This window comes from Budorcas taxicolor, chromosome 23 (assembly GCF_023091745.1).
Source record: "Budorcas taxicolor isolate Tak-1 chromosome 23, Takin1.1, whole genome shotgun sequence".
Lineage (NCBI taxonomy): Eukaryota > Metazoa > Chordata > Mammalia > Artiodactyla > Bovidae > Budorcas > Budorcas taxicolor.
The window spans coordinates 23655835-23674481 of NC_068932.1; the positions used below are offsets into that span (position 1 = coordinate 23655835).

The 18647-nt window shown below is 49.5% G+C and overlaps 1 pseudogene; it reads right to left on the bottom strand.

Moving 5' to 3' along the window:
- Positions 1-500: 500 nt before the first annotated feature.
- On the bottom strand, positions 501-1353 carry LOC128068002 (60S ribosomal protein L6-like; annotated as a pseudogene).
- Between the last annotated feature and the right edge of the window lie 17294 nt (positions 1354-18647).

An 18647-nucleotide genomic window follows, 5' to 3' on the forward strand; every position in this document is an offset into this window, starting at 1 on the left:
ATTGTAAATGAATTATAGTCCAAAAAAAAAAAAAAAAGGGAGAAGATGCCCCCCTGTCCAAGTAGATGATGACTCCCTTCCCTTCCTGCAGGTCCTAGTATCAGTGCTGAGCTTCAGGATGGATGAGTCATGTGAACAGGTGACTTGCTGAAGGCCCTTTCCTCCAGGAAGCTTTCTTTGACTGCCGCAAGCCACAGAGACCCCCACTTCTTGGAGCTGACAGAACCACTCAGTTCAGAGTTGGTGGTTCTCTGACAGTTTGTTCCTGAGATTCGTCCCTGAGGCTTGGCCCTCCATCCAGTTTTCTAGGTTCAGTCTGTGTTCATCTAAAGGCTCCCAAAGCCTTTTTGTGTCCAGTAACTGAACAGCCTGGGGTTCTTGTTCTGAGTCTTTGTCCCAGTGCCCCTTGGAGCTGACTGAGAGCAAAGGGTCAGGTGCTGGGTGGGATTATTATTTTTTTGAAATGGACAAGTTATTTAATTATGTTCTTTGTAAGAAGTTCAGAACACTACTTTGTGAGGATAAATCCTATTTGTGAGAGCAAACACAGAGCGCAGGTAGCCCTGGAGCTGAGGGACAGCTTTGATTCTTTGCAGAATGTATGAGTCCATGGCTTTCTGATCAACCTTGCGCTGCACTGTGATTTCCTATTTCTCTCTGCGTTGAAGATCTCACCCTTCTGGTGTCTGGGCTTATGCAGCTTCTTCTTCTTGAAGTAAGTGTCAGTGAGATGTTCTGGGATTTTCACACCACTGATGTCGATTTTGGTGGAGGTGGCAATGACAAATTTCTGGTGTGTTCTACGCAGAGGAACTCAACTGAGGGACAGAGGCCCAGTCACAAGCAACAAGCCACTGCCCAGATGCTTCAGGAAAATGACCCTCTTTCCTCTGTGGTGCCCTGTGAGGATGATCAGAATAGTCCCGGGAGTGATGTCGCTGGCACGCAGCTTTTTCACATGCTTACTGAAGGGTTTTCTGCAGTGACTCAACAGCTTCTGAGGCACGTCTTCCATAGAGTAATACCTAGGCGTTTTGTGAAGTCTGACCACTCAGGTACCACCATTCTTGTTGCCACCAACTGGTTTTGTTATAGTAGCAAGAACCCGAACCTTTTTTTTTTTTTTAACCTTGGATTTAGCTGCTGAATACTGTCTCTGGTACAAGGCCTTCCTGGAGTACATAGCTGATCAGAATATCTGCCAATTCCTCTGACCAGGACAGGGTTTCAGCTGCAGTGGGGCTTCCCCTTCTTAACCTTCTTCACCTTTTTAGCCTTGTCGCCAGCATCAGCCTTCTTGGTTTCAGGTTTTTTCTCCTTAATATCTGGCTTCTCAGCCTTTTCAACCGCCATCTTGCAAGATAGGAAAGAGTGGGTGGGATTCTTAATCTCATTTATTCAGCCATCCATCCACTTAAATATATATATACACACACACACATATATATACACACACATATATTTTCTGGAGCTTTTATTGTATGCCAGGCACTGTTCCTGCTACTAGAGAAATCGGAAATGAGAGTTTCTTCGTCCCGGGCCTGGCATCCAGGGAGTTCACCGTTCTTACTGTATGGTTTCCCTTGTTTTCAAGACCAAGCGCCACCGTTGGTGAGGGGAATAAACCCAACCCTTGGACCCCCAATCTCTGTCTGATATTTGACCCCTATCTGCTCCCCCGCCAGGCCGAGAAGGGCTAGTGTTGGCCGGGAACGTCGCGCGCCCCGCGCCACATCTGGCTGAGCGGGCGCGCGCGTGTCACTAAGACGCTCATTCCCCGGCGCAGCTGTCACCATAACAACCGGCGCGAGGGAATCCTGGCGACGGCTGGGGGCGGGGGCGGCGGTCGCGCGGGGGACCCGGCGGGGGCGGGAGCGCGGCGTCGGGGCCGGGGCGGAGAGCCACCGCCGCGAGAGCGCCCGGCGCACCCCGCGCTCCTCGGAGCCCCGCTCCCTGTCGAGCCGCCGGCGGGAGGGCACCGCGCACGTCGCCGCCTCGGTCGTCCCCGCGGGCGGGGACCCAGCCGGCCGCCAAGCCGCCGCGCCTCCGGGCAGGCCGAGCCGCTGAGCGCCCGCGCCGGGAGCCCCGACTCTATGGCCCGGGGGAAGCGTGCGGGAGCCAACAGCCGGAACCCGAGCGCCAGCGGGAGGAAGAAGGGAGCCCCGGGCGCCGCCGGCCCCGGCCCAGCGGCGCGCCCGCCGCGAAAAATGGCAGGCAGGTAGCCGGCTCGCGCGAGGAGCCCCCGCGGCGGGCAGGACCCGCCGAGGACCGCGGAGCCCAGACACAGAGAGGAGAGGAGCGGCCCGCCCGCCCCCCGCCGCAGCCCCACCAGGGCCCTCCCCCGGCGGCGCGCGCGCCCGCGCGCGCACACACTTGCACACCGTACCTCCGCTCCTGCCCAGCCTCGCCTGCCCCCTGCGAGTGCCGAACCCCACGGGGGCCGGATGCCATGGGTAACAACTTCTCCAGTATTCCCTCTCTGCCCCGAGGAAACCCGAGCCGGGCGCCGCGGGCCCACCCCCAAAACCTCAAAGGTAAGGCTCCGCCGGGGCCAGGCTCAGCTGGCGGACGGGGGTGCAGGTGGAGGGGCAGGGACAGGTGGAGAGGTGTGGTTGGGGAGGCCAGACAGGTGCCACCTGTTGTGCGTCTTTGGAGGCGGGAGATGCATCTCTGACCATTGGGGGTGCGCTGGAGGTGGGGGGCTGCCGGTGATGATGGCGAAAATCAGGGAGGATGGCGTTCCGTGGGGTCTACGCAGTTCTTCCAGCACACCAGAAACGTCACTGGAGTCCCCTCAGGCCACGGTGCTAGGCGAGCGTGCCGGGGGTGAGGAAGGGCATTTGCCCGGTGGATGGGGAAGTGTGGCAGGATGCTCAGGCCGGCCAGCTGTGCTTCCCAAGAGAAGTACCACGGTCTCCTTTTTCATTTGCCCATGGCTGGAGAGGTGATGGCTGGAAACGCTAGTTGCCTTTCCGATTGGAGGGTCTTAAAAATACAGGGCCGCATAATAACAGCCTGGAAGAAGGGACCAGAGCTGGTGGCCTCTGGAGTCCTCTGCAGCTACTGACTTGTTGTATCCACCGAATCAGCTTGGTTTCTGGTTCCCCAAAGGCTAGATGTCCAGTCAGAACTCTAGAAAGGATGGGCTGAGAGCCTTGAGACAGATCTCAAGGTCTTTGCCCTCTTAAGTCCACCCACCTGCTCAGCACCCTCAGGGAGGTGCCAGGCCCTGTTCTTTGCTTTAGCTCTTCAGTGCTGTCTCTGACCTTTTGAAGACTCACCTGGGCCTTCTCAGGCCCTCAGAGCCCACCGATTCCCTTCAGAAAGCTCCTTTTCTATCATCCTGAAAACCAGCTAGCACTGACTGGGCATTCAGATGACTAAGAGTCAGGAAGGGAAGCTCTTGGGCAAGTTTACAAAGAACTTTCACAAATACCTTTTCAAAAGAGCAAGGAAACTGCTCTGCATAGTACTCAGAGCTCGTCATACCCATTTCACAGTTAGGAGAACCAATGCTTGTTTCAGGATCCCAAAGCCAGAGCGGCAAAGCTAGACTGCAGACCTGTATCTTCTGTCTTGGAATGCTACCCTCTCTTTTCCTGGACAGTTAACCTTCAGAACTGGGGAGAGGAGAAGAGACAGGACCACAATCCTGCATTCTAACTCTGACACTTAAAAAACCACCTCTCACTCACCTTGAGCACATCAATGGGTTTATTGTCTTTCTGAAAATTAATATGGTGGCACACATCAAACCCTTTTAAAATATCATTTCCATTGGCCTTGTGACTCTGCCTGCAGAATCGATCCTGAAGAAATGGAGATGAAGGCAAATACTTGTATACAAGCCTAGGATGCGATGGCAGTGTTGTTTGTACTAGAAAACAATCTAAATGCCCTGTAATCATGGTGAATCCTCTTGGTGGAGTATTAGGCAACCTTTAAAATAGTATTTTTGAAGAGCATTTGATCACTTGGGAAAATGCTCACAGCAGCGTAATGACAGTTGTAAGAAGCAGTGGCAAAGCTGTATAAACAGTAGAGCCCAATTTTGTTAAAATGTTATGGATGCCCCTCCCCCACAGAAATCAAGCAACCTTGGAAAGAAAGTTTCCAAAAGGTTAACCATGGTTTCCTCTGGGTAATGAGATGGTATTAGAGTTTTTCTTTTCTTTTTAATATTTTGCTCTTTTCTAAAATTTCTACAACAAGCAGATATTAATTTTAATCATCAGAAATAAGCTCTAAGTATTGCAGGCAAGTATTATTTTTAATCATTAGAAATAAGCTGTAAGTATTGCATGTATGATGACTTTCTGAGCACCGAAAAAAGATTCCTAATGATGGTGGAACCTGTGTTTGTAATCCAGTTCAGTGTTCTCTCTTACATGGGAGAGAAATGAGGGGAAGGGAGAATGATTTGCCTGTTTACTCAGTGGGCCAGTCAAGAGAAGGTGGCAAAGTCAGGCTGAGTCCTTCAAGGGCAGGAGTTAGCTGGGGGCCAGTGAGCTGACTTGGCACTGGAATGCTCATCAATTACCCCGAGAAGGCTGTGTTCCATCCATGACCCTAGGGAAGCCCAGAGAAGGCTTCCATAATTGCACCCTTTTAACCTACAGTTTGGGATTGTAGGGATGTGAAGTCTCTGGGACTGGAGTCTTTGACAAGGGAGGGAGTGGGCAGGAGAGGGTCTGAGGCCCTCCTATCTCCCTCCTCCCACCCTAGCCTCCTCCTCTGCCTGACTCCCCACCTGTCTGGCCTGAGAAAGTCGCCTTATGCTGCCTCCCTGATTTGTAGGGATCAGTTCTTATTCAGTGGGAGTAAATGGGGGAGAAATTTTCCTCACCCCAGCAGTCTCCCTCCCCTGTCCATCTCCCTTCTGGCTTGGTTTTCCAGGACTCATTCTCCCCTATCCCTAACCACACACCTACAGGAGGGGCCATGAGAATTTTGGTTCTGCTCCTACCGAGCCTGAGATGAAGGATTAGAACATGCCATGAAGGCTGACTTCCGTCCTTCGAAGGTCTAGGGCCTCCTGATTTGGCTTCTCAGCCTGACTTTTCCCCATCCTAAGAGAACCATCACTTTTATTCTGTTATTGTTTTAACGTTCACTCCAAGTTCCTTTTTAACTACATCAGCATTGAGCTAGGGGTTTTCTCTGACACATCAATGGTCATCCAGAATTCCACCCCCATTTATTGGTATGACCTTGATACTGGCTGTGATTCTAAGACTGTCCACCCCAAATTCTGCTTTGTACTCACCCAGAATTTCAACTCTGCTTCTTATCAGTATCCATCCAGAAATTTACTGGGGCAGGGAACTCTCGATTGTTTTTTCTCCTTCCATAATTGCCATCTATTGATTTCTTACCATTTTAATTAAAACAACTGGAAAGGACCTGGCATAATGGGGACCCTGGGACTCACTAGAGATCTAAGATTGGTCTAGCTGTCAGGCTGACATGAAATGAAGCTCTTCCATCACCTGTCAGGTGGTAGACTTTGGTCTTCTTCCTGAAGGCACCCTGACCTCACTCCACTGCTGGTGATTCACACTGGGGTCTGAACAGTGTTGGTCTAGGAGTGTCTGGGGAGAGGTCCAAAGTATAGATCCGCGATAAGGACCAACAGACAGTTATGAAGAGCTGGTTATGTGCCTGGGTCAGGGGTGAGGGCTCGTGACATCCCTGGACATTCACAGAATGAAGATCTGCTTGATAAGGTGGGGCTGAGGGAAGGGATGGCATCAAATACTTGTGTGGATTGTTAAAATCCCAGATATGTGTGAGCAGAGGTCAGAAATGGGGAATCAGGGAAGAATTTGAGTTGGACATGGAAGGAACTGTAGAAATTGGGTAGATGGCAAGGGGTGCAGGGGGCGTCCTAGATATGGGCAGGAGGGTAGGGCAAGGGGCGTGCAGCAAAGGCTTGGGGCAGGGTGAGTAAATGTGTGTGGATACTCTCAGGGATGGGCCCCGGGTGACTGGAGTAGGGGGTTCATGCTTCATGGAGACAGATACAGAGAACAGAGATCTTCATCCTTCCCTCTCTTTTCTGAGTGCCTGCCTACTTGGTGCTTGGTACTGCGGGGAAGGTAACTGGGAAAGCCTTCAGGGAGGCCCAGTCTGCCGTGGTCACCCATAGACCGGATGGGGATGGGAAAGGCCACCTCCTGTCATTTTTTTTTATTGTGGTAAAATTCGCATAAAATTCACCGTTTTAACCTTGTTTAAGTGGTATTTAGTACGTTCACAATGTTGTACAGCCACCCCTCTACGTAGCTCCAGAACCTTTTCATCACCCCAGAAGGGGAGCCTGTGCCCGTGAAGCAGTCACTCCTCATTACTCCCTCTCCTGGTCCCCAGCAACCACTCGTCTCCTTTCTGTCTTTATGCGTTTGCCCACACTGGACATTTCCCTTAGATGGACTCTCAGTACATTTGTCCTTTTGTGTCTGGCTCCTTTCACTTAGCCAAGTGTTTCCAAGGTTCATCCATGTCCTAACATGTACGTTCTTTCCTTCTGGTGGCTGAATAACATTCCGTAGTGTAGATTTGCCACGTTTCGCTTACGCACTTCCCAGCTGACGGCTATTTAGATTGTTCCACTTTTTGGTTATTGTGAATTTTGTGCTGTGAAGATTTGTGTTTAAGTTTTTGTTTGAACACCCGTTTTTGGTTCTTTTGGGTCTGTGCCATGGAGTGAGCCTTCCATCTTTTTAAAGCTGCTGCTTTTGAATTGGACATTTGACAAAGCCACTGGTTGTGACGGATGTAGGGGGATCATCCCCCTCTGGCTTTGGCTGGGGGTTGCGCCTGCCAGACACCTGTTGTCTTCAAAGTCTCTTTTCTGTGGCGGCCGAGGCTCCTGACAGGCAGTGGGGGCGCGTCTAAGGTTGACCAAGGAGCTTTGACTCTTTGAGGTGGACCAGAGTGAGCTACAGGAACTTGTCTGTCAGACTCTTAACCTCCTCACTGCTCTGGGGTGGGGTCGGGGGGTGCATTTGCTTAGGACAAGGTCCTAGCCATTTTTCAGCCTTCACAGCCTTGCTGGTACTCCCCCCATCTGGGTCCCCAGCCCAGGTATTGCAGTAGCTGACCCCTCTGCCTCTCATTCCTCCTTTGATGCTGCCAAAGGGATCCTCCTAAAGTATTCCTTTCATCTCGCCCCTCTCCTATCAATAGTCTTCAGTGTCATGACCCAGACTGCCATAATCGGAAACTTAAAGCTTCCGTTCTTTGCTCAGCCCACAGATATTCCCACAGCCCTTGTCTGGGCTGCCATGACACTTGCAGGTTAGGTTAGCTCATCTGTCCACCCCCCAGCCTTGCAGCAGACAGAGTTGGCGTGGTGAAGGGGTGGGGGCTGGCGGCCTCCTCTGCCACGCCAAGACTTCAGGGAGCTGAGTTGAGACAGCCCCCATGCTGAACCTGGAGCATCTGTCCTTCACACCCTGTTGAGTTTTTATTTAGTCTGACCTTTGAACTCTGTATTATTAACCATCACAGTAACATTTATAAGAGCCACATGTGTTGGGTGGTTATTGCGTGCCTAGTGCTTCCATGTAGATTATTTCTGAGGGGGGGAGCTATCATTGTCACCATTTTATAGATGGAGAAAGAGAGGCTCAGAGAAGTTAAATAGCTAATCCCAGACCGCACAGTTTGAAACTGATGGAGCTGGGATTCAAACCCACGTCTCTCTGACTGTAGAGTTCACTCTTGTGACCACTATACATTTTGCCACCATAGAATTCACTCTTGGTGGGCCTGTCTTCCACTGTGTTAGAGAAACTGGGGAGCAGTCTCCTGGCCTCTGGACAGGGCCCCAGAAGAGGGAGAGTACCATAGGGTTCTTGTGTGCTCCTTTCCAGCCCCCGACCCCACCCTTCCACCTCCTCTGCAGAGAAAATGCCTTGTAGACCCATCGGCTGGTCATCGGACACTGTCAAGGGAACTTTCTGTTCCTTTGGGCCAGTGTTTCTCAAAGTGAGGTTCTTCTCTCACCTGCATCAGCATCAACTGAAAACACATCTAAAATGCAGGTTCCCAGCCCCCAGGCCAGACCAACTGTCTCAGAATACCTTGGTGATAGAGCCCCCAAACCTGTATATTTAACAGGAGCCCCAGGTCATTCTGATATGCCTCAGAGTCTGAGAACTATCAAGGCTGTGTGGCCTCAGAACACACCCATTCTGGTATTCTTGGAGTTGGTGAAATCAGGCTTCCCAGAGGAGAGGAGCCTGAAGTTGGATGGAGATTTGGAATGGGCATTCAAGGGCATCTTGGTGAGGGCATGGAGGCAAAGGCACAGAAGTAGGAAAATGCAAGGTGCTGGCAGAGACAGTGAGCAGCCCTTCCCATCTGGGATGCGAGACCCACAGTAGGGAGACGAACGGGTCGATCTCTGAAGATAGGCTGAGGCCAGATCTCACAGGGCCTCGGATGCCAGAATGAGTTTGGGTCGATCCTGTCGGCAGTAGGAGCTATGGGTGGCTTTTGAGCAGATGAATGTAGTGATTTCCTTTAAACTGCAGCATCCGCAGAGAAGAGGGGAAGAGCAAATGAAGCATCTTGAACTGCTGGGAGATTAATAAGCTAAAGGCCTTCTGTCCTAGGCCAAGCTGAAAGGGCTGGGTGGGACAGCCAAGCTGATGGCCTCATCTAGGCTTCCCATGGGTGAATCTGGAAGCATTTCTGACCAATGGCTATGGCCAGGAGGGCTCTTATTCCTCAGAAGAATGAAAGGATTTTTAAGAAGTGTGAGACCTGATGCTTGGCACTATGCTGGGTGCATTCTTGTAGGTTAATTCATTTAATCATTCAGTAAGTGGAAAGAAGGTATTATTATTCCCATTTTATAGGCGAGAAAACTGAGACTCATGTATTCTAAGAGTGCTGTCCAGAATAAGAAATGGCAGAACTGGGATTTTTATCTAGGACACCAAAGTCCATGAGGGAGGAAATTAGCCTTGGGGGGAATTTCTGCATATTGGGACTTTCTTCTCCCTGAGCATCTGGGATGACAAGCGCCTAGTTCTAAGATGTGTACACTGAGGTCCAGGCATTGGCTCTAAATCAGAGCCAAAGATGGTGGTGCTGTGGGCACCATCAGGGCAGTAACAGAGGAGGAAGAGGTGGCAGGAAGAACAGGAGCAGGGCACTGCCCAGGGCATGCTAGGGCTGCCTCCACCTGGGTGCGCCAGCTGCCTGGGCCCATTTCCTGTTGGCCTGTGACTCTCTCACTCCTGGTCCTTCACCCCCAGGGGCTGGAAGCTGAGGGGCTGCTCCTCACTGAGCTGGTTGCTTTGGCAACCCTGGGTAGGATGTGAGTGGTCTCCTTGGTAACGCCTGGGAAAACTGCCGGCGGGGCTGGAGGGAAGTGGACTGGCCAGTGGTCAGGCTGGGTGGCACAGGCAGAGCCAGGCAGGCCGCTGAGACTCCAGGCCGGTGGGGAGGGTCCGACTTATGGAATAGCCGGGGCAGCCTGTTGGCCATTCCTCAGCAAGCTGGAGTCCAGGGGCCTTGGGGGCCTGAAGGTCTACCTGGTGAGACCAGAGGCACTAATGGGCCAGCCCAGGAAGTGGGAGGAGATGGCGGTGAGGGCCGGAAGCGAGGAGAATATAGCTTCTGGATGACAGATCCAGCTACAGGGTTTATTAAAAGATGTTTATCAGAGGTCATTACATGGATCCTGCTGCTTTAGGAAATGAGCAGGTGCTGATGTCTGTGGGGCAGGGTGGAGAGAGAAGCAGGGCTCGGAGAGGAGGAAGAGTCACCAGAAGGCAGGTGGGAGGCTTCGGCTTTCTCTGCACTCTAGCTGCAGGTAGGCAGGGCTCTGCACTGGGCTCCGGAACTGAAGTTCTCCCAGGGTGAGAGTTGGGGTTCCAAGGATACTCTGATGGGAAGGGCTCATTCTGTTGTTTAACAAACACAGACTAAGCATCAGTGATGAGGCAGCTGTTCTTCTAGGCTCGAGGATATGGTAGAACACAAGAAGATGAGGGCTCGCTGCCATGGAGCTCCCCTTCCAGCCTGGGAGTTAGCTCAGAACAAGAACGGCAAATGAACAAATGAATCAGAATATGATAGCAGTTACTCACACTTACGTGCCAGAGACTATGCTAAGCTGTTTACACCTACTATCCCCTTTAACCTTTAAAACAGTCATGTGAAGTAAGTATGATTATTATCCCCATTTATAGAGGCATAGATGGGCTTCCCTGGGGGCTCAGACAATAAAGAATCCCCCTGCAATGTGGGAGACCTGGGTTCGATCCCTGGGTTGGGAAGATCCCCTGGAGGAGGTCATGGAAACCCACTGGAGTATTCTTGCCTGGAGAATCCTCAAGGACAGAGGAGCCTGGCAGGCTTCAGTCCATGGACTCGCGGACTCGCAAAGAGTCGAACAGAACTGAGTGACTAAGCACAGCACAAAGATGCATAAACTGAGGCTCAGAAAGGTTAAGTAACTTGCCCAAGCTCACATGGCTGGTATGAGGTGGAGCTGGGATTCTAGCCAAGATCTCTCTGACTTTGGCCCTACAACTCTAAAAAAAAAAAAAAACCCCACAGCTTTTCATTTAGAACAGTTTTAGATTTACAGAATTATTGCAAAATAGTAGAGTTTCCACGTAGTCCATGTCCAGTTGCCCTCATTATTAGCATCTGACATTAGTATGGAACATTTGTGATATTAGTGAACCAGTATTGAAAATGGTTCTTAACTGATGTCGATACTTTACTCTGATTTCTTCAGTTTTCCCCCGTGTTCTTTTTCTGTACCAGGCTCCCATCCAAGATGCCACATTATATTTATAGCTACTACATTTTATATATACAGTTGTGTTTTCTTAGGCTCCTCTTGGTTGTGACAGTTTCTCATACGTTTCTTGTTTTGGATGACCTTGACAATTTTGAGGAGTGTTGGTTAGATATTTTGTAGACTGTCCTTTCACTGGGATTTGTCTGATATTCTCATGATTAGACTACGGCTATAGGTTTTGGAGAGAAAGACCATAGCGGTGAAGTCCCATTTTAGTTGCAGCATATGAACAGTACGTATCATCAACATGACTCATCACTGTGGCTGAGGACCTTGATCACAGGCTGAGGTAGAGCTCATCAGGCTTCTCCACTGTGAAGCTGAAGGTGCATTTTCCTCTCCTCCATCTTGCACTCTTTGAAGGGAAGTCGTGTGTGCAGCCCGCACTAGAGGCAGAGGGTTGTGCTCTACCCCTGGAGGCTGGGGCACTACTTTAACTGTTCCGTCAAATCTTTCTTTAGTTTCTTGTCTTTGTCGTTCAGTGGCTCAGTCGTGTCCGACTCTTTGCGACTGCAGCACGCCAGGCTTCCCTGTCCATCACCAACTCTCAGGTTCTTACACAAGCACTAATATTTGGATGAGGACTGTGAAAGAGAAGACTGGGAACTTGGGGGAACATGACCTGGTCTTGGGGGTCTGGGTTGTGAAATGACCAGGGAAGTGATCTGAAAATGAGTAGGGGTTGGCTTTGTGTCCCTGGGGGCAGGGCTGCTCCTGTCAGGTTGGGTGTAGAACTATTCATTTAGCATCTGTGACCCCTGCCCATTAAATGTCACTGGTCACCGGTGTCATTAAAAAAACGACTCTCCAATATTTTAAAAAGCACCCCAGTGGGGGAGCTCCCTGGTGGTTCGGTGGTTAGGACCCTGTGCTCTCACTGCCGAGAGCCCGAGTTCAATCCCTGGTCAGGGAACTGAAATCCTGCAAGCTGCAAGGGGTGGCAAAACATAAAAAAGCCATCCAGAGGAGACAGTACCACCCCAGTTGAGAATACTGAGCTGGGTGTGGGGGGCGCAGAGGAGGCTGCTCCTGGAAGGGGTCTGACACAAGCCGTGTTGAGGACAGAGCTGGCTCTGAGTATGTGTGTGCTAAGTCACTTCAGTTGTGTCCCACTCTTTGCTACCCTAGGGGCTATAGCCTCTGTCCATGGGATTCTCCAGGCAAAAACACTGGAGTGGGTTGCCATGCCCCCCTCCAGGGAATCTTCCCAACCCAGGGATCGAACCTGGGTCTCCTGCACTGCAGGTGGATCCTTTACGGCTGAGCCACTGGGGAGGGCTGACTGCTGGCTGGTGTCATCCCAGCCCTCCAAGCCATGGAACTTCCTGCAGAAAATCACTGAATGGCTGCTCCCTTGCCTCTTTACCTGTGGAAGCAGGTTGCTGGTCCCACAGGCTGTCTGTGTGGGGGCAGGGCAGGAGGAGGAGAGAGAACCTTCTTGAGATGATGGAGAGGGGAGGGAAGTATGTCTTCTGGCTTTTCCAGATGGCCTTCTTTGCCTCTGTTGCCCCATCACGCCATGCTGGCCGCTCCAGAAGTTATGTGGGGGCAGGAGAGGGAGAACTTTGCCAGGGAGGTTTCTGTCCTTCAATGAGGGTGGTGGCACTTCCACACGCTCCTGGCTTTCATCTTCTTCTTTCCCCTTGGCTGACCCCCAGCCTCTGCCTGGCATCTGCTGAAAGGCCGACCTTCTCCAGGGAATGGGGCTGTGCGTGTGTCTAGGTGGGGGCGTCCAGGTACCCTTGAGAGCAAGGAGAGGAGACACTTTGCCTTTATCAGAGTTGAATGCAACTGTGAGGATGCTCCCGCTGATTAATTTCGTGTGTTGGTGCCCTCTGTGCTGGGCCTGGTGCTGGGTGTGGAGAATAGGGAGGGGGGCACTGGATGTCGTCTCTGCCCTTGAGATGCCCGTGGCCTATGAATCGCTCGTCCAGTTCAGACAGCAGTGGCAGAAGGGGCCTGTAGCCCTTCTTCTCTGTGGTTGCTTTGCTTTCCTTTCCTTTCCTTTTAAAACCCTGATCTTACCAGCAATTGTCCTTCGAATACATTCTCCCTGAAGCTGGTCAGGTATGTGCATGGGGCTGGTGGAAGAGGCATAGCCACTGACTTCTAACATTAGAACCCAAGTAGACCCGAGAGGTCATTGTGTTTTAGCTTCTTTCTCAGCCCAGGTTTAGAGTTCTCAGCCCTGGAGAGAGGAAGTGACTTGTCCAAGGTCAGACACCTGGATGGACCAGGTGCTAATGAGGTCTTAAGGCTCTGACCTTGCTAGATGACCTCTTCTGGATGGCAGAAGTTAATTCCAGAGGGACACCTGAGGGGGACGAATGCTTGTGGCAACTGTGATGTGTACCATCCTGAGGGCAGCTATTGAAAGGGCTTTAAACAGAAGAGGGGCTTCCCAGGTGGCACTCGCGGTAAAGAATCCCCCTGCCAATGAAGGAGACGCAAGAGACTCGGGTTTGATCTCTGGGTGGGGAAGATCCCCTGGAGTAGGAAATGGCAACCTGCTCCAGTATTCTTGCCTGGAAAATTCCATGGACAGAGGAGCTACATTCCGTGGGGTCACAAAGAGTCGGACACGACTGAGCGGCTGAGCACACACTGAACAGAAGAGTGCCAAGATCTTGTAGATGCCTTGGAAGGCTCTGGGGCCAGAGAGGGGCAGGGGAGGGCAAGGCTGGTGGCTCCTGCTCCTCTGGGGGAGGAGAGGCGTGGCTTCTCCCAGGGCAGGGCTGTGGGCAGCCAGGCAAGCAGATTGATTTGGGAGACACTTTAGAAGGTCGACTTGAAGATTTGGAGAGCTGCCACCTGTATGGATATGTGTTGGAGGATTCTGACCTCTGGGGCAGCGGTCAGTGAGGCATACAGGTGGCTCAGCTTGGAAGAGCTTGGCTGTACATGGCGAGGGGGCATCTTGGGAAGTCAGGGGTGAGCATGCTGATGTTTGAGTTTTCCCTTGCAAGCTGTGTCCCATCCAAGGCCTTGAGACCTTAGAGCCAAGAGGAGAGAGCGGGGCAGAGCTGGCTCTGAGCTCTTGGCTCCATCCCTGCCCGCTGGGATGCCATCAATAGTTAATGCCCCCTCTATCTGTCACAGGTGGCTCCCAGGTGGGTGGAGGCGGGGCCCTGGCACCTGTGCTGTGCTGTGCCTCTGGCTTCTGCTGTGGCTTTCAGTCCCAACCTGGCCAGGCTTTCTCAGGTGGCTCCTCGCTCTCCATGGGGGCCAGTTCCCCCAGCATACACACAAACCATAAAAGGTGGCCATAAATCAGCCCAGACAGGCCAAGGCTGCTCTTGTTTTCCCAGGACTGAGATCAAAGCCCCAGACCCTCACCCTGGGGCTCAGTACTTATTAAATTATTAAACTGTGAAGGGAAGGGAAAGCACAAAGGTCTGCATGGATGGCCATAGAGTAAAAGAGAATGCGGAAAAATGGCTGGGAAACGAGGCAGCAGGTGGGAAAGGGGAAGAGAGGAGAGAAAAAAAGCTCTTTGTCTCTGCCCTGAGCTTGGAGACTTCACAGGGGTGTGAACCTTGCATTTGAGCAGCCTCAAACTATGCCTTTCTACTTCTTCCTCTGATTTCTCATTGGGGTCCCATGACCAGAATCCATAGCCCCACTTTACACGGGAGAAGCCGAGGGGCAGGTTGTCACAGGATTATCAAAGTCTGTACTTTATTTAAAAAATATTTATTTATTTGGGTATGTCGTTCGCATGCAGAATCTTTTATTGTGGCACGCAGGCTTCAGAGTGCAGAGGCTTAGTGTTTGCAGCATATAGGCTTAGATGCCCCGAAGCATGTGGGGTTAGAACCTGCATCCTCTATTAGAAGGTGGATTCCTAACCATTGGACCACCAGAGAGGTCCCCCAAATCTGTACTTCTAAGTCCTGTTCCAGCCTCTTTCTAGGCCTCTTCATAGGTCCAGAATCAACATTAGGTTAATATCCATTCCTGACCCTGGCTCTCAGGCTAGATTGGAGTTCGCGAAAAACCTCGTCCTGACCCCAGCAGGACCAGCAAGAACCTCTTCCTGCCTGGAGTCCCTGGACTTTCCTTTAGCTTCTAGGCACAAAGACAGAGCTCGGACCCAAGAGAGTGCCTGTCCCTGATGGAGGCAACAGATTCTATCCTTGACCCTTGACTCCTCTTGATTGCAGGAAACAGCCTCCTTGCCCCCAAACCCTGCTTCTTGTAGTATAATTGGTAAATAAAATTGTAATACACTTAGAATGTACTATGTGGTGATTAGGTATATGTATATATTATGAAATCATTCCTGCAATCAAGTTAATTAACATATCCATCTTCTCACATAGTTACTTTTGTTTGTTTGTTTGGTAAGACTGTTAAGATCTACTCTTAGCAAATTTCAAGTATACAAGTATTAGGAACCATAGTCACCATGCTGTACCTTAGGTACTCAGAACTTACCTTGTAACTGAAGTTTGTATTTTTAACCAACATTTCCATTTACTCCACCTCCCAGCCCTTGGCAACCACTATTATACTCTCTGTTTCTTTTAATTCAACCCCTCCTTTTTTAGATCCACATATAAGTGATATTCAGTTCAGTTCAGTCGCTCAGTCATATCTGACTCTTTGTGACCCCATGGACTGCAGCACGCCAGGCTTCCCTGACCATCACCAACTCCTGGAGCTTGCTCAAACTTAAGTCCATCAAGTTGGTGATGCCATCCAACCATCTCATCCTCTGTCATCCCCTTCTCCTCCTGCCTTCAATCTTTTCCAGCATCAGGGTCTTTTCTGATGAGTATATTATATGGTATTTATTTTTCTTTATGTTTTCTGTGGCTTACTTCACTTAGTATTAGGCTCTCCATGTTCATCCTTGTTGCCCTAAATGGCAAGATTTCCTTCTTTTTATGGCTGAATAATATTCCATTTATACACATGCAAACAGACGTATCTGTGTATACATATATGTATACACTATATTTTCTTTATCCATTCATCCGTCAATAGATACTTTGGTTGTTACCACATCTTGGCTAGTGTGGATAATGTGGCAGTGACCTTGGATGTATAAATTAGCTCCTCAAGAAAGTGGTTTTGTTTCCTTTGGATGTATGCTCAGCAGTGGCACTGCTGGCTCACATGGTGGTCTACTTTTAATTTTTTGAGAAACCTCTACACTGTTTTCCAAAACGGCTCTACCCAGTTCACACCACCAACAGCACACAAGGGCTCCCTTTGCTCCGCATCCTCATCAACATTTGTTTTCTCTTGTCTTTTTAATAGTAGACATCCTAACAGGTGTGAGGTGCCGCCTCACTGTGTGCTTTAAAATCACTTTGCTTGTTTGTTTTGGCTTTGCTGCGTCTCCGTCGGTGTCTGGTCTAGTTGTGGCGAGCAGGGGCTGCGCTCTGGGTGCAGTGTGCGGGCTTCTCATTGTAGCGGCTTCTCTTGTTGCAGAGCATGGGTTCCAGGGCACGTGGGTGTCAGTGGTGGTGGCGCCCAGGCTTCTAGAGCGCAGGCTCAGTAGTTGTGGCCCACGGGCTTAGTTGCTGCATGGCAGAGTGGACCTTCCTGGATCAGGGATCGAACCCATGTCTGCTGCATTGGCGGGAGATTCTTTGCCACGTTCTGATCCTCATTGTGGTTCTGATTTGCATTTCCCTCATGATTAGTGATGTTGAGCACACTATCGTATACCTGCTGGCCATTTGTATGTTTTCTTTGGAAAAATGACTCTACGAGTCCCTTGCCTATTTTTCAATCGAGTTGGTATTATTATTATTTTTGCTATTGAGTTGTAAGAGTTTCTTATGTATTTTTGGAAATTAGCCCCTTATCAGATAAATAGCTTGCAAATATTTTCTCCCATTTCATAGAGTGCCTTTTCATTTTGTTTATTATTTTACCTTGCATGAAAAACCTTTTTAATTTGAGGTAGTCTCACTTGTTTCGGAGAAGGCAATGGCACCCCACTCCAGTACTCTTGCCTGGAAAATCCCATGGACAGAGGAGCCTGGTAGGCTGCAGTCCATGGGGTCGCTAAGAGTCAGACACGACTGAGCAACTTCACTTTCACGCATTGGAGAAGGAAATGGCAACCCACTCCAGTGTTCTTGCCTGGAGAATCCCAGGGACGGCGGAGCCTGGTGGGCTGCCATCTATGGGGTTGCACAGAGTTGGACACGACTGAAGCGACTTAGCAGCAGCAGCAGCACTTACTTATTTTTTCTTTTGTTGCCTCTGCTTTGAGTGTCAACCCCCAAAAATCATTGCCAAGAGCAGTGTCAAGGAGCTTAACTCATGCTTTCTTCCAGGATTTTCATGATTTTAGGTCTTACATTTAGATTTTTAATTCATTTTGAGTTGATTTTTGTACCTGCTATGAGATGGGGGTCCATTTAATTTTTTTGCATGTGGATATCCAGTTTTCCTAGCACATTTTATTGAAGAAACTATCCTTTCCCCATTGTATATGCTTGGCATCTTTGTTGAAAATTAGTGGACAGTGTATGTGTGGGTTTATTTCTATGCTGTCTATCCTGTTCCTTTGATCTATATGTCTGTTTTTTATGTTAACAGCATATTGTTTTGATACTTACAGCTTTTTAGTTTAATTTGCAATTTGTCTTAGAAGAAATTGTCTTAAGAAGAAAGGAAGTGTGATGCCTCTGTTCTTCTTGCTCAAGATTGCTTTAGCAGTTCTCCAGGTTAGCCACAAAACAAGTCTTACCGTATTGAAGAAGGTTAGAATTTTACTGGGTGTCTTTTCTGACCACAATGATATGAAACTAGAAATCAGTTATAGGAGGAAAATGAGAAAATTCACTAATATGATTAAACAACATGCTCCTGAACAGTCAAAAGGGAAATTTAAAAAATCTCAAGACAAGTGAAAATGGAAACAGCAAACCAATGGAATGTTATGAGATGCAGCACAAACAGTTCTAACAGGGAAGTTTATAGTGATAGATACTCACATTAAGGGAAAAAAGGAGTGATTTCAAATAAATAACCTAATTTTATTCCTCGGGGAATTAGAAAAAGTAAAACAAATTAAGCCCAGAGTTAGTAGAAGGAAGGAATTAAATGAAATAAAGACTAGAATGACAGTAGAAAAGATCAACAAAACTGTTTTGTTTTTTAAACAGATAAGCAAAATGGGCAAGTCTTTAACTAGACTAAGAAAAAAGAGAGAAGACGCAAATAAATAAAATCTTTAATGAAAGAGGAGACATTGTAACGGATACCACATAAACCCGAAGAATTGTAGGGCGCTTTCCTCTTATATTTTCATCTACTGTGAACAATTATATGCCAACAAGTTATAACCTAGAAGAAATGGATTAATTCCTAGAAACATGCAACTTACCAAGACTGACTCACAATGAAAGAAAATCTGAACAGACCAAGAATGAATAAGGAAAACCCCTCTTTTGGGGGTGCAAAGAACCTAGCCAGTGCCTGAGAGATGCACAGGGGCTTTCTGCTCTCCTGAGCCAGGCTTGGCAGATCCTCTGGGGCTGAGGAGACAAGCCAGACATCCAGACCCTGGTGTGGAGCCAAGAGGATGGAGGAAGTGGTGGGATGAGGCTGTGAGTAACCGGGATGCCACTTACATGGAGCTTTCTGCATCAGAGTGCAGCCTTCCTGGAAATGGGGCTTTCCGTTGCGTGAGAGTCCTCTGGTTCTCCTGCTATGAAATGTGAAAGAAAGTATTTTAGGGAGCTTGGGTTCCCCTCATATAGTCCCCAAGTTGAGGTTGTGTTAAGGAAACAAAATATAAGAAGAGCCTGGACTGGTTTTGAGAACAGAATTTCCCAAAATTTCCCCCAATTCA